Source organism: Amblyomma americanum, chromosome 11, assembly GCF_052857255.1.
Source record: "Amblyomma americanum isolate KBUSLIRL-KWMA chromosome 11, ASM5285725v1, whole genome shotgun sequence".
Classification (NCBI taxonomy): domain Eukaryota; kingdom Metazoa; phylum Arthropoda; class Arachnida; order Ixodida; family Ixodidae; genus Amblyomma; species Amblyomma americanum.
In genome coordinates this window covers 112,766,777-112,779,979 of record NC_135507.1, presented here as the reverse complement: position 1 = coordinate 112,779,979, position 13,203 = coordinate 112,766,777, and the positions used below count along the sequence as shown (strand labels likewise).

Here is a 13,203-nt window from a genome sequence, read left to right as displayed (position 1 = left end):
CCTCAATCGAAAACGAGCTGTGGGGACCGGTATTCAGCACGCGCACTGGACCTGGCGAGACCAACAGCGGGGTTCCGCACGAGTTTCTGCATGATGATGACATGCGTCTGCGACACGCACTGTCGGCAGGGCTAAACTATAGGCCCACACCGTGTCTAGAAACCAACCGCGAGTTTTAGGCTGCCAGTTCCGACTGGAGGTGAAAAGTAGGCTTAGCGCCCGTAGGAATGCATCGAAGCTGTAATGTCGTGCCATCGCTTCATGCAGAGCAACCAAATTCATTCTAGAACAGGCTCTGAGAATATGCAGTGTCATTTCAGAGGCGATGTATGTTTAAAACACCTACGCATGGGACTGACTCCCGGCTATGGGTATGGAACGGGGGCGCGGCCTATAGAAACGCATGTAAACGAAACTTTCAGAAATATTTTTCTCGTTTCATGGAGGCGGCGGTTTGTTAACCGTTGGCGAGTGCGTTCAAGAAGAGTGTGACAAGGCATGCTGCGTCATTTCGTAGCAATCTCTGTAAGTTGACATACCCCAAAATGTGCTCTATCCGCTGGGTGTCCCCCCAATCGCGCAAGCTTCCCGTGTAGTCCGACATTCTGCCTCGTGGGCTGCGTTTCCTCGCAAATACTGCCGTTCAGATGATAGCAAAGTTTACATTGAACAAAATCCTTAAACAGCACGATAAACGAAGCCCTTCGTTTTGGTGGATGTGTTTTAATTTCTGCTTCCCTCTGCGGGGAACACTCCACAGGGGCGGGGGAGGAGGGCGGGGTAGGATTCCAAGGCGCCTTCAAGCACACCGCACGCTGCTGTCATAGGGCTGGACCGGTAGTAGGTAATCCATGAATGCGAGGAACTGGCGGACGTACGCAGGCTGGGCAGCTCCGCTAGGAATCGGTGCGAGGTAAGCTGCAACTGCACTCATCTGAAAGGTAATCGCAGTGGCGAAGAACAATCGCAGACAAGCACACAGCGTGGCAGGTCGGATCACTGCACCAGACGACTCACACTGTGATTACGTATATATGTAGGCTGCGCTGGCGGACGCCGGAGCCGCGGATTCGGGTATCGTCTGCCACAGTGCGCTTCACGCGGTTTGAGAGCTGCTTTTTCAGGTAAAGCTGTCTAGGCTATCTACTGTATTAATGAGCAAATGCAGCGCACGCGGCAGCATGTCGTACAACACGAGACGCTTGCGCGATCCAGAGAGGCACCCAGCAATAGAGCGCCTCTTGGGGGTACGTCTGGCTTCACAAGACCGATTTATCGTGGCGGTTTACAAAGATCGCTTCGAAATGACCGAGCGTACTTCGTCACACTCTCCAAAGCTCTCGCCAACTGTTAACAAGCAGCCGCGTTCAGGAGTACTGTGTGAAACGAGAAGAATATTTCGCAGTCTTGCTTGCATGTTTTTCTATGGGCTGCGCTCCTGTTCCGTACCCCGAGCAGGGAGTCAACCCCGTGCGTATGTGCTTGAAACATACATTGCCTTCGAAATGACGCTACATACTTTCAGAAACTGTTCCAGGAGGAATCTGGTTCTTCTGCATCAAGGATCACAGGCGCACTGCGCAATCAGAAAAATGCTTTTATCACTTCTGCTTCCATGTATTTCCACAGGCGCTAGGCCTACTTTTCTCCCCACCAAGTTTTTCCCGCGTCGTTCGATGGATGGATAAGGCTGAACGCTTTAAATCGGGCGTTGGTTCATGCCACTTAGCCATGACTTGTGAAAATTTAATCTTGTCTTAATTTTAGCCACCAATCAGATAACGTTCGCTTGCTTACTTCTACCCGCTTAAAATCTCGTTTTCCTTCACTGTCCTTTAACTCCAGTGCTTTGAATAAATCAGCCCCGCTGCTTTCCACTGCAGGGTGGAGCCCTTTACAGAAAAGTATCAAGTGTTCAGCCGTTTCCTCCTCCTCTCCACAAGCTCCGCACAACGTGTCTATCTCGTGGTACCTGACTCGATACGCCTTAGGCCGCAAAACTCCCGTCCTGGCCTAAAACAACAAAGGCCTTCCCCTACAATTATCGTAGATATTTTATTTGACAATTTCGTGCTTAAAAATCCTGTATTTTCACAGTGCCGATTTCGTCAGCATCCCTGTTTTCCACAGAGCTCTCTCTGTTTCTCTAACCTTTTTCTTAACCGATAATTGCTGATTTGGACCCCTACTGCTGTCCAGATATTTGCTTGTCAATTTTCTTGTTCACTTTCTCCATTTCCTGTAAACATTCCTTATGTACTGGTATCTGAAAACTTTCCTAGCCTACGGCTTTTCCCCCATTTTTCTCAATCGCTCCTCAAATGCTATCTTACTGCTAGCTTCTCTGCTCTCGAACGACGCCCATCAAATATCACCCTTTACCCCCTGATTTGGTGTATTACCATGTGCTCCCAAAGCTATAGCCTCCCCGATAGTCAGACTAGGAACCATCACCCCTTTTCAGATCCCTCCTACCACTTCATACCTATTGTAATTCCACAGTGCCCTATTTTTCATGCCAGCTGCATTTCTACTAGCTTTATTCATTGCCTCTTTTTCATGCTCTCTCAGATACTCAGCGTCGTTATTTATCCACACCCCAAGATACTTGTACTCATCCACTACTTCCAGCGTGAACTCCTGTACTATATGCTCGCCGACCTTATCATTAAATATCATGACTACATATTTTTCCTCACTAAACTTGAAACCTAATCTATCTCCCTCTGAACCACATATGTCTATCAACTTCTGTAAATCTTCCTTGTTGTCAGCCATTAGCACTATATCATCCGCGTACATTAGACCCTGTAATGACTGTTTAATCCATTCTCCTTGCTTGAAAAAAGAAAGATTGAAGCCTAGTCCGCTCCTCTTTAGATTGGTCTCCAACCCTTCCAGGTACAACATTTACAACAAAAGAGACAGAGGACACCCTTGCCTAAGCCCCCCGCGGTATCTCTACAGGCTCTGATACATTTTTCTTCCATTTTATAAGCACTCTGGTACCTTTATATATATCTTTTAAAATATTAATTACTCCCCCTTCCACATCCAATGTGCCGAGTATGTCCCACAAATACTCTTGAATGCCGTTGTCGTAGGCTTCCCTGATTTCCAGAAATGCTAGCCATAGGGCCTGTGTTCCTTTTCAGCAATCTCTATACACTGCGTCAATGAAAACAGATTGTCCTCCAACCTCCTTTGTTTCCGGAACCCATTTTGTCGCTCCCCTGTCCTGCCAAGCCTGCAGTCTGTCCTTTATAATCTGCATCACCACTCTGTAAACCACAGATGTCACTGCTATGGGACGGTAGTTGCTTATGTCAGCTGTCCTTTCACTTATATACCATGGTCATTCATTTAATCCCTATTTATCGGTAGCTTTTCAATCCACTATCATTTTGTGCTCTGCCTGTATTAATGTTTGTTTCTATTTTGGTCCTAGCTTCTTTATTAACATAATCGGAATACCATCTAGTCCTGTCGACGTGTCACTAGGAACCTTCTTCTCTGCTCTTTCCCACTCTTTGCTCTAGTGAAGCAATTGCAGTAACCAGTCTATCTTCCTTGGATAAATTATGTGCAACAATTTTTTTCTTTTCTGTCCTCTGAGTAATACTTGTTGAGGGGCTAGTTGGTGCATGTTTCCAGAAAAGGGTTGTAGCGCCGAGAAAGGCAACACATAGCAAGCGAGACGGGACAGGCGCATCCTTATTGCTGTGTGTTTCATTGCTTCATCCCCTTATAGTCCCTTCATCCCCTGATCTGTAACAATAAACCTTTGCTCTTGCCTTGTCTTATTACTCATTGTATTGAGATGTTTCCAGAATTCCTGAGCTGCTTTTCTATCCTTTTTATTTACTTTTGACATCCATTTGGCACACTTTTTTCTAATTTTCTCATTAATGAAATAGGATGCTTCCCATCTACACATGAGGGTATCCCATTTTCTGTGTACTTCAGCTTCTGGTTCCGCCCTCTTCTTTTAATATCTTCGTTCCCTGGACGCTTCCTCACGTTTCTCTATCGTCCTCTTGACCTCCTCATCCCACCAAATCTTGGGTTTCGTCTTTTCGCTTTTGCTTGACTCGCACCTTAGCTAGCTCTAGCTCAAGTAATCGAGTTAATTTGGTGTCAGTCCATTCTATTTCATTACCCTCAAAAATTACTTTCTCAATTTGTTTGGCTGCTCCTTCTAATTTATTTTCAGTGTAAAAATTCCCCTCTGATAGTTCATCTCGCTTCAGTCCTAGATTGGTTTCTCTTCTGAAGCTCAACTTGATACGCTTGTGCATACTACCTAGACTTCTGGAACCATGTTCATCTATGTTCATTACCCCTAATCTATTATACATCCTCTGTGACATTAGCGCATAATCTCTCGTCGAGTGCAGACTCCCTGCCTCCCATGTTATGAGCCGTTCGCACTTCTCGGTACTGTTGCATACAACTAAATCACGCCTGTGACACAAACTCAGCAGCATGCTTCTTGTCGAATCTGTGTACCCATTCATGTCTTCTATGTGCGCATTTATGTCGCCTAATATAATTATCTCGCCCTGTCCTCCTAGCTCATCAATGTCGCTTGCAATACATTCTAACATTTTCCTGTTTTCCTCTTTGGCATTAACCCCTGTCCACAGGTATACAAAGCCAAGGAGTGTTTGCTCTCCTGCCACTTTTCCTTTCAGCCATAAATGTTCCTTGCATCTCAGTTTAACCCTCTGAAAATTCATACTTTTATGAATGAATGCCACAATTCCACCCCCCTCCCCTTTCTGCTTCCCTCTGTCCTATTGTAATATTGCAATCCGTAGTCTAGCTGGGCTACAGGGTGGTTGCTCCATGTCTCTAAGATGCGTTTCCACTAAACCATTTACCATTAATTCCTCCTGCTTTAACTGTTCTTCTATTTCCTCCCATTGCATGTTAATGTAACTTATATCTTAATTAACTTCGCCCTGGCGCTTGTGTCTATTTCCTCTCCTCTGGTTGCGTCGTTTCTTTGACCTTTGTTCTTTGCCTACACTGGTTCCCTCAGAACTCTGGGTTCCCCAAAAAAAGCTGTTGCCTGGCGACCTATTCTACTCCCTGCCCTCTTGCCACCACCGTAGTGAATGTCATCCTGCGCAAAAGGGTTCGAGCGGACCTCGTCCACGTCCCTGTTAACTTCCATTACCCCGTATCCTAGTCGTCGACTCATTAACCTAATTACATAGTTAGCCTCAACGCCGCTCCTTTACGTTCCGCTACACGGCCTCTGGACCTCTGGCATTGTGCATATGGTCACATGCACACTCTCAGAAGCCTCTTTAAGCCTACGCATCCCCACTTGCAACTGCTTCTTGAGGTTCTGGCTCCTCCCTTTCTGCAATCGTTGAGACCAACATGGATAACGACAAAGTGTTCATTATCCATGCTGTCCCCTACCACCGCCTGGGCTTTGGCCATTGTGTCTACCATGCACTTCCCTGACTGGACCTCCACCTGCACCCGCCTGTCCGCCTTCACTGTCGTCAAAACGCCTCCCTCAACCGTCGCTACGTTCGAGTCACCGACTACCAGAACCCTCCTGCGCTCTAACCGTTCGCTTCCTAACTGCGACTGTTGCCCTCCGGATCGCACTAGCCGTCTCTCCCGCCGCCGTACACTACTGTCGCGAGTTTTTACCTCTCTGTCTTCCCCACTCGAAGCCTGCTGCGCTACAGCACTGTAGGATCGACGAGCCCCGTCCCCCACCTTACACTGCTCCGAACCGGGGTAACCTGCCGGCCGCGACTTGAGCGCTTCTACCCGCTTTTCTAGTTCGGCCTGCTTTTCCCGCTCTTCCTTCAGCTCGCCCGCAATTCGCTCCAACAGGTCGGCATTAGCCCCCTCCCTCTTAGGCGACTCGGCGACCTGAGTTTCTAGCTTAATCCGTTCCGCTCGTTCCACCTTCAGGTCCCCTTTGAGTTCCTTAATCCTATTTGTCCATTCGCCTTTCAACGTCCGAACGGGCCTCCTCAAAACGGTTACATAGCCTGCACGCGAAGCTAGCCCCACTGCCTCGGCTAAGCTCCCGAATTCGGTCTCGTCTAAATAACAGCAGCGGTCGCACTCCATTAACTCCCCGTCCACCTAGGCTTTCCTAGTTTGCCGACCCATCGTCCGGCCGACAACGTAACGTAAAAGCCCGCCAAAATTCCTGCACAAAGACATATGGCACACACGCCTACGCTAGCCTTCCTACACCTAGCAGGGTTCAAAACTACCGCCCCTACAGCAGGTACAAAAGCAAATACCAAAAAGCACTTAGCTTCGGACGAAATCACTGGAGCTCCGAAAAAAGCGTCCTCCGACGGCGTCACCAGTCGTGGAAACAGGGAAGCTCCGCTGGCACAGGGAAGCTTCGCTGGCACAGGGAAGCTCCGCTGGCAGCCGGTGATAGCAGCGCCACCGCATCTTGCTTACGTCACAGATTGGTGTTGGTCTATATCTTCCAATGATGGCGAGAAAGCTGCGATGATAGCCTCAACGGAAAAAAATTCCTTCGTGTTGATTTCGACTAGGATCATTAACCCGCGTCTGTCTCTTAACGTTACACATATATTTTTCTTTCCATAACTCTCTCAGTTCCTTTCAACTGAAGCTGAACCCTATTCGTTAGCATCCACGTTTCTGCCCATTGGTGAGTATACCGGTATGATAGAGCTGTTGTATACTTCTCTCTTGAGGAGAATACACATAGCAAGGTGAAATTTTGTGCACAAAAGCTTGATACATTTCAATGGTAGAGGAATACTTAAAAAGACGAACTGTCATCACCCACCGTATATCTGAAAATTCCTCATCAAGACCGGTATTTTCACACTACCGTTCATTTTAATTTGGCGTGTTAGGAATTTTGTCATTTTCCTGCCATAATTAGTACGAATCTGTGGTGTTTTCATCAGTAGTATTAAAGAATGAAATAATCTTACTAAGGACGTTGTAATCGAAGATTCATTGACATAGTTTGAGTCGCATTTGTTTTCATGTGCACCTGTTGCTTTTAGGTGCACCTGTATCTGCACCGGTACTTACCTGTGGGACACGAACGTGGAGGCTGACGAAAAGGGTTCAGCTTACGGACTGCGAAACGGGCTATGGATGAAAAATGATAGGTTTAACGTTGAGAGACAACAAAAGGGCCGAGTCATTCACGGATAAACGCGAGTCAATGACATCCTAGTGAAAATCAAGAGGAAGAAATGGGTTTGGACAGGGCATGCAGCGGGAAGGCAAGGTAACCGCTGGTCCTCAGTGTGACGGAGTGGATTCTAAGAGAAGGCAAACGTAGCAGGAAGTGGTAAATGTTGGGCGGGTGGATGAGATTAAGAAGTTTGTGAAAAGAAATGGCTCTGTTAACATTAAAGGAACAAAATTTGAAAAAAATATAGACAAAAGCATGTTCACAGTAGCTCATTTCGAGGACTTCAGTAAAGCATTTGACTGCCTTGCCACCAAATTCTAATAAAAAGCGTCACTCATATGGGATTCGTGGGCGATGTTCAGACTTCCTGAAATCCTACCTTAAAAATAGAGCTCAGTTCCTACACCTAAACAAACATAAATCATCGCTTCTCCCAGTTAAATACGGTGTCCCGCAGGGTAGTGTACTAGGCCCGCTCTTATTTAGTGTATTCATCGATGATATTTAAAGTGTAGATAGAACAATAGAATTACATATACTGATGACAGAAATTTGTTAATTTCTAGTTTAAACATTATTGAATTAGTATTGAAATGCCACCAGGTTCTGCAACAGTTGTCAAGGTGGTCAAAAGTGAATCGAAAAAAAAAATTAATGCTGCCAAACCAAAACAATTATTATTATTTTTTTGCTAAGAAGAAGGAAGTTCCAGCTAACCTCTCATTTCAGTTTGATTACCAGGAAATAAAAGTCGTTCTCGACCATAAGGTCTTTGGTCTACATTTTTCGTCCTGTTTAAGCTGGGGCACTCATATTAGTTATCTATGCAAGAAACAATCTTCGATTGTGGGAGTTTTGTCACGCTATCGCGGCATACTTCTCCGGAAAACAAAGCTTCAGATCTATCAAGCATTGTTTACCTCCAATATATTTTATTGTATCTTAGTTTTGTGCACAACCACAAAAGGAAATTTAAACAGACTTCTCACGATTCAGAAACGAATGTTTCTCAATATTGGAAATATGGAACCTATGGCCACTCCAATAAATGCTTTTAGGTTCTTCGAAATTGTTCCTGTAAACACATTTAGGAAATCCGCTTACTCAAAAGGTACTATTTTTCCGCTCCTTCTGTTACTAACCACATAGCCTCATTGGCTGGCTTATAGTGCCAAAGCACTATTATATCCACTAGAAATCTGGATGGGCGGGAAATTCGCATGTCTGCACATTTTACAACGCCATTCTTTTGCTCACAATCTTCCAGTATTACTTAACGAATTCATACACAAAGCAGGCACGCATCGGAGAGCGCTAAGGTCTTGGTTTTTGGAACTGTAGAAAAGGTTATGATGTCTTATGTGTATTCACTGTTTAGAATGTAATTACTTGGTTTTCATTAAAATATTTTCTTTTATAATGCCCAATGCTAATCAGTTTTTGATTTTGGAGCTCAAATAAGGAATATGTTGTGTTGCTGTTTTAAGATGTAATTACTATGTTTTTGATCCACGTATTTTCTTTTGTACTGTCCAATGTTTATTTCACGTTTTGAATTGTTTCCCAACTCATTATTTGATGATTATTGTTGCTATATTTTTTGGTGCTACAGCTATGCTTTCTATTCGACTCCTACTGTCCTGCAGAGGTCCCTAGAGCCTCAGTCAAGGTGCTTGAGCAGCTTTTAACCCAGGACAGTATCCAGTTTCTTCACTGCAAAAATAAGATTGATTGATTGATTGATTGATTGATTGATTGATTGATTGAAGTTTGTGGGGATGCGGTCGCCACAGTTTGCAAAGGACAAGGTTAATTGGAGAGCCATGGGAGAGGCCCTTGCCCTACAGTGGGCACAGTCAAGCCTATGATGGTCGTCATTTTCTTAATTTCTTCAGGCAGTACAACTGGACATCGACAGATGACAGCTACAGTTTTTGATAAATTGCCAGTAAGATGTTGAGTATCGTCAGACCACTTAAGATGTTCGTCAAAAATTACACCTAGACTTTTGTGTTTAGTGACGACTTCAATGTTGTTGGTGCCCAGGGTTAGGGTTACTGTGGCATTTACTGGACAGAAAGTTATTGCTTTATATTTTGCGGCGAGAACTTTTGAGCTAGTGTTGCACCCTTTTTAGAACGGCATTTCCTTTCGCAAGTAATTCACATCGAGATATGCCGGGAAGGAACAAACTCGCTTTGGGACGGTTTGGGATGGTAAACCCCCATAAACGAACTATTGTCGTCGGCACAAATATCTTTCATCTTCGCCAGGTCATTAACATATAAAATAAAGAAGAACGGAATTGATATATTAAAAGGAGGAACACAAGCTCCCAATGCTAACAAATGTTGGCGTTTATCAAGATATGGTGCCATAAGCTGTAATGCATTTCCTCTGACTTATGCAGTTTGTGTTGTATAGTGCTACAATTTATGCAGTCAAAGGCTTTACTGATATCAATAAACATGCCTATAGGTTTGTTTTTTCTTCTATATTTTCTAAAATGAGTTCTTTTCTGAGTAGAGCAGATTCAGTTGATAGGCCCCGTCGGAGATTAGGCTAAGAATAATCTATGAGGAAGTGTTGATTACAGAAATGTTCTAAGCGCCTAAAGAAAACATTTTCGAGTAGCTTTGAAAATATCGCTAGAATCGACACCGAACGGTAATTGCTCGTGTTTCAAGTTTAGAGGAAAGGAAATGCCGCAGTAACTCTCTCACATATCTCGCTGGACACCTCAACCGCGCCGTAAAAAACCGGAGGAAGGTGGGACTGAAAGAAGAAAGGATGGAAAATGTGCCGTAGTCTAGGACTCCGGAATAATTTCGTCCACCTGGGGATCTTTAACGTGCCCTGACATCGCACAGCACACGGGCGCCTTTTTGCGTTTCGCCTCTATCGAAACACAGCCGCCGCGGTCGGGTTCAAACTCGGATACTCCGGCAGCTTCCCAATCCAGCGGGATGCGTAACCCTCCTAATACCCTTGTCACACGGGCACTTTCGATCCTCATTGAGCTCGATCTGCATCGAGATTTTCGAGCACGCTCGAAACATCAGGTGCTACACGGGTATTTTCAATGCTCATTGAGAAGTTTCCCTCATGTGTGTTAGGTGGCGCCAAATGTTCCGCCGACAGCCATAACATGGCGATGTCCGGCAACACTGTGCAGTCGGGGGCAGCGGCAGCCAAATCCGTAGCCAAATCGGTACATTGCGTATCTGCGCCAGGTTTTTGTGGCGCACCTATAGTGAACTAGAATACTATACTATTCTAGTTCACTGTAGGCGCACCTCTGCTGCTGTGCGATGCAACCCGAGGGCCCGCAACGCCTCCGCGATTTCTGCATAGACTGCGGCGTTTCTCTTCTGGCGCCGCAAATCATTTAGGCGGTCCTGCCAGCAGCTGATGAGAGCGGCTGTCTCGCGCTCGCTCCACAGTTTCCGCGCCGACGAGCAGGAGGACTCCACCTTTGTTTACACTGACGGCGAAGCTTGGAGCGTGGTGTAGAGATTATTTTCAAATGTTTGCATATAAGCAGGCATAGTACCTGAAAAATGTTCTGTATTACATTTTAGTAAATTACAGCAACAACAATTGTGGTTTGGTTTGTTAACTTGTGTTTATTTATATAGCTTCATGAGAGCGAGAGTGTTTTCGATTGTGCTTGGAACCTCAAGCACTCTTGATTAATCGGCATCGAGTCAAGCAGGATCGAGCTCGATTGCGCTTGAAAGTGGCCGTGTGACTACCGTCGATCTGCATTGAGTTCGATGAGCATTGACTCAATGAGTATCGAAAGTGCCCGTGTGACAGGGGTATACATGGCTTGCACCGACGTCATCAACAGGAATGCTGGGATACGCGGCCGCCATATTCATGACCCACCGCCGCTCCGTGCGCACTGGAGTGGTCCAATCGCAGCGACGTTACAGGAAGAAAGAAAAGGCCAACTAGCGCTAGGTTTTTCTCTCTGCCGAAAGTGATCGAAAACCAGTGCGAGCGAACCAAGACTCTGAGTGCGAAGCGCCGCAGCTTGTGGTTAGCACGCATAAAACGTGCTAATTTCAACCACGAAAGCCCCAATGTGCGCGTCTGCGGTGTGCATTTCATAAAAGGTGAGCCCACTGTATGTATCTCCGTTTTATAGAAAAAAAGTCAACACGACTACGTGGAACGCTTTGAAAACAGCTTTGCGTCCGCAGGAGAACCGTCCAACCTGTTCGACGAGACAAATCCAGACTGGGCCCCGTCTCTCAGTCTCGGCCACGGGACCAGGCATGCTGATTCCGCGCGGCACGATCGCAGAGCAAAAAGACTCACTCACAAGCGACGGGCCGATGTTGAAGCGACAGCAGTGGCATCGGAGGCGTCGCCACGTGCCTGTCCCGATTCCCCACAGCCACCGCAAGCCGAGGAAGTCAGCGCCGATGAAAATGAGACAGGTCAGTAGGCATTTTTTTTTTCATAGTAATGCATGGCTAGGCAGCAGCACATCGGACATGATGCTCAATCAGTTCTGCTTTATCGTGCAGGCCTTGGCGCTCTTCCTTCAAGTTCAGCCTTCCCTTGGTTGCGCTGAAGAAGGATTTACTGCTGCTTTTCCGTATCAACCAGACATCAAGTCATTCGCACGAGCCAGCCGTTGCCCCGTCATCGAGATCGTCCAGCCTTTCTTCGTTTCAACTTCTGCCACCCCATCGGTGACGTCAAGTCACGTGGACATACCTGCAGATATAAGAAGTTGTCCCCCGGCCATCTCAACCAGTGGGCTAGGCAGCAGCACATCGGACATGATGCTCAATCAGTTCTGCTTTATCGTGCAGGTTAGTGATTATTCTCGAAATAAGTGTTTTCGCAGTGATGACAGTTTTGTATTGCTGCTGCCATGCCCACTTGGCTTACAAAATGTTGTATCTGCTGTTTCTTTCAAAATAAGCCTTTTGATCTGTGGTGACAATGAGTCGAATCCGGGGCCTACAGACCAGGAAATATTGCAACAACTTCTCTTGGGGCAACATAACATAACTGCATCAATCAACAATGTACTCACTAGACAAGAAAAACTTGCAAAAAATGTAGCTAGCTTACATGAAAGATTAAGTGGCATAGAAACTCAAATGGCTTCTCTTGGTACATTGAAGACAGAGGTAAATGGCCTGAAATCAACCATAGCTGAACTAGAACAAAATGTTTCCAGCCTCTTGAATAAGGTTGATGAGTTAAAAAACTGGAGTCGAAGGAATAATCTTATTATTTATGGCGTTAAAGAAGAGAGCACTGAAACATTTGATGATCTTATCAAGAAGATAAAAGAGAGTGTGTTTCTTGAAAAGCTTGATTTAACCATTAGTGCAATTGAACGCTGTCATAGGCTGGGAAAGAAGAAATATGGTGATCGTCCAGTAATTGTGAGATTTTTATAGACTACCGTGAAAAAGTATCGATAATGAAAGCCTGTCCCAAACTCAAGGGCCCTGAAATATCGATTTCAGAGGATTTTTCTCTTGGCGTTCGTCAGATAAGGCAAAAACTATGGGAAAGCTCTGCAGAGGAAGGGTCGAACGGTGCGAAGGTCAAGTTATTCTTCGATAAATTAAGTGTGAACGGGACTTTATTTGCCTGGGACAAAACTGAAAACAAGCGTTACAGGATTACTAAGCACACCTGACAGAACAAAACTAAAAAAGGTTGTTTTCGAGTTTTAAATACTAACTGTCGCAGTGTTGTTAATAAATTCGTTGAGTTGGAAGGTCTTTTACTTACGCATGACCCTGATGTAGTAGTGCTAACTGAGACGTGGTTAAGTGAAGATATATATGACAGTGAATTTGTTCCAAATAACTACCAGGTCTTTAGAAAAGATCGTGACAGAAGAGGTGGGGGAGTTGCGATACTATACAAAGCATCTCTACAACTTATAAGATTACCTGATGTCACTGGAGTCGAGGGCATATTCTGCAAAGTTTATGCTGATAACATCAAGTATTTACTAGGCGCCATTTACAGGCCCCCTAACTCTCCTG

The 13,203-nt window shown here is 45.4% G+C and overlaps 1 protein-coding gene across 7 annotated transcripts in view; it reads left to right on the top strand.

Moving 5' to 3' along the window:
* The window catches only part of LOC144111045 (receptor-type tyrosine-protein phosphatase mu-like), a 392,283-nt gene that overhangs the window by 90,884 nt on the left and 288,196 nt on the right, over positions 1-13,203 (top strand). Inside the window, exons 2-3 of one of the 7 annotated variants that reach the window (XM_077644147.1) lie at positions 11,383-11,622; positions 11,713-12,003. The exons of the other annotated variants lie outside the window; for them this stretch is intronic. The gene's annotated coding sequence lies outside the window, so the exon portion shown is untranslated. The remainder of the gene's footprint in view (positions 1-11,382; positions 11,623-11,712; positions 12,004-13,203) is intronic. 7 annotated transcript variants of the gene reach the window in all.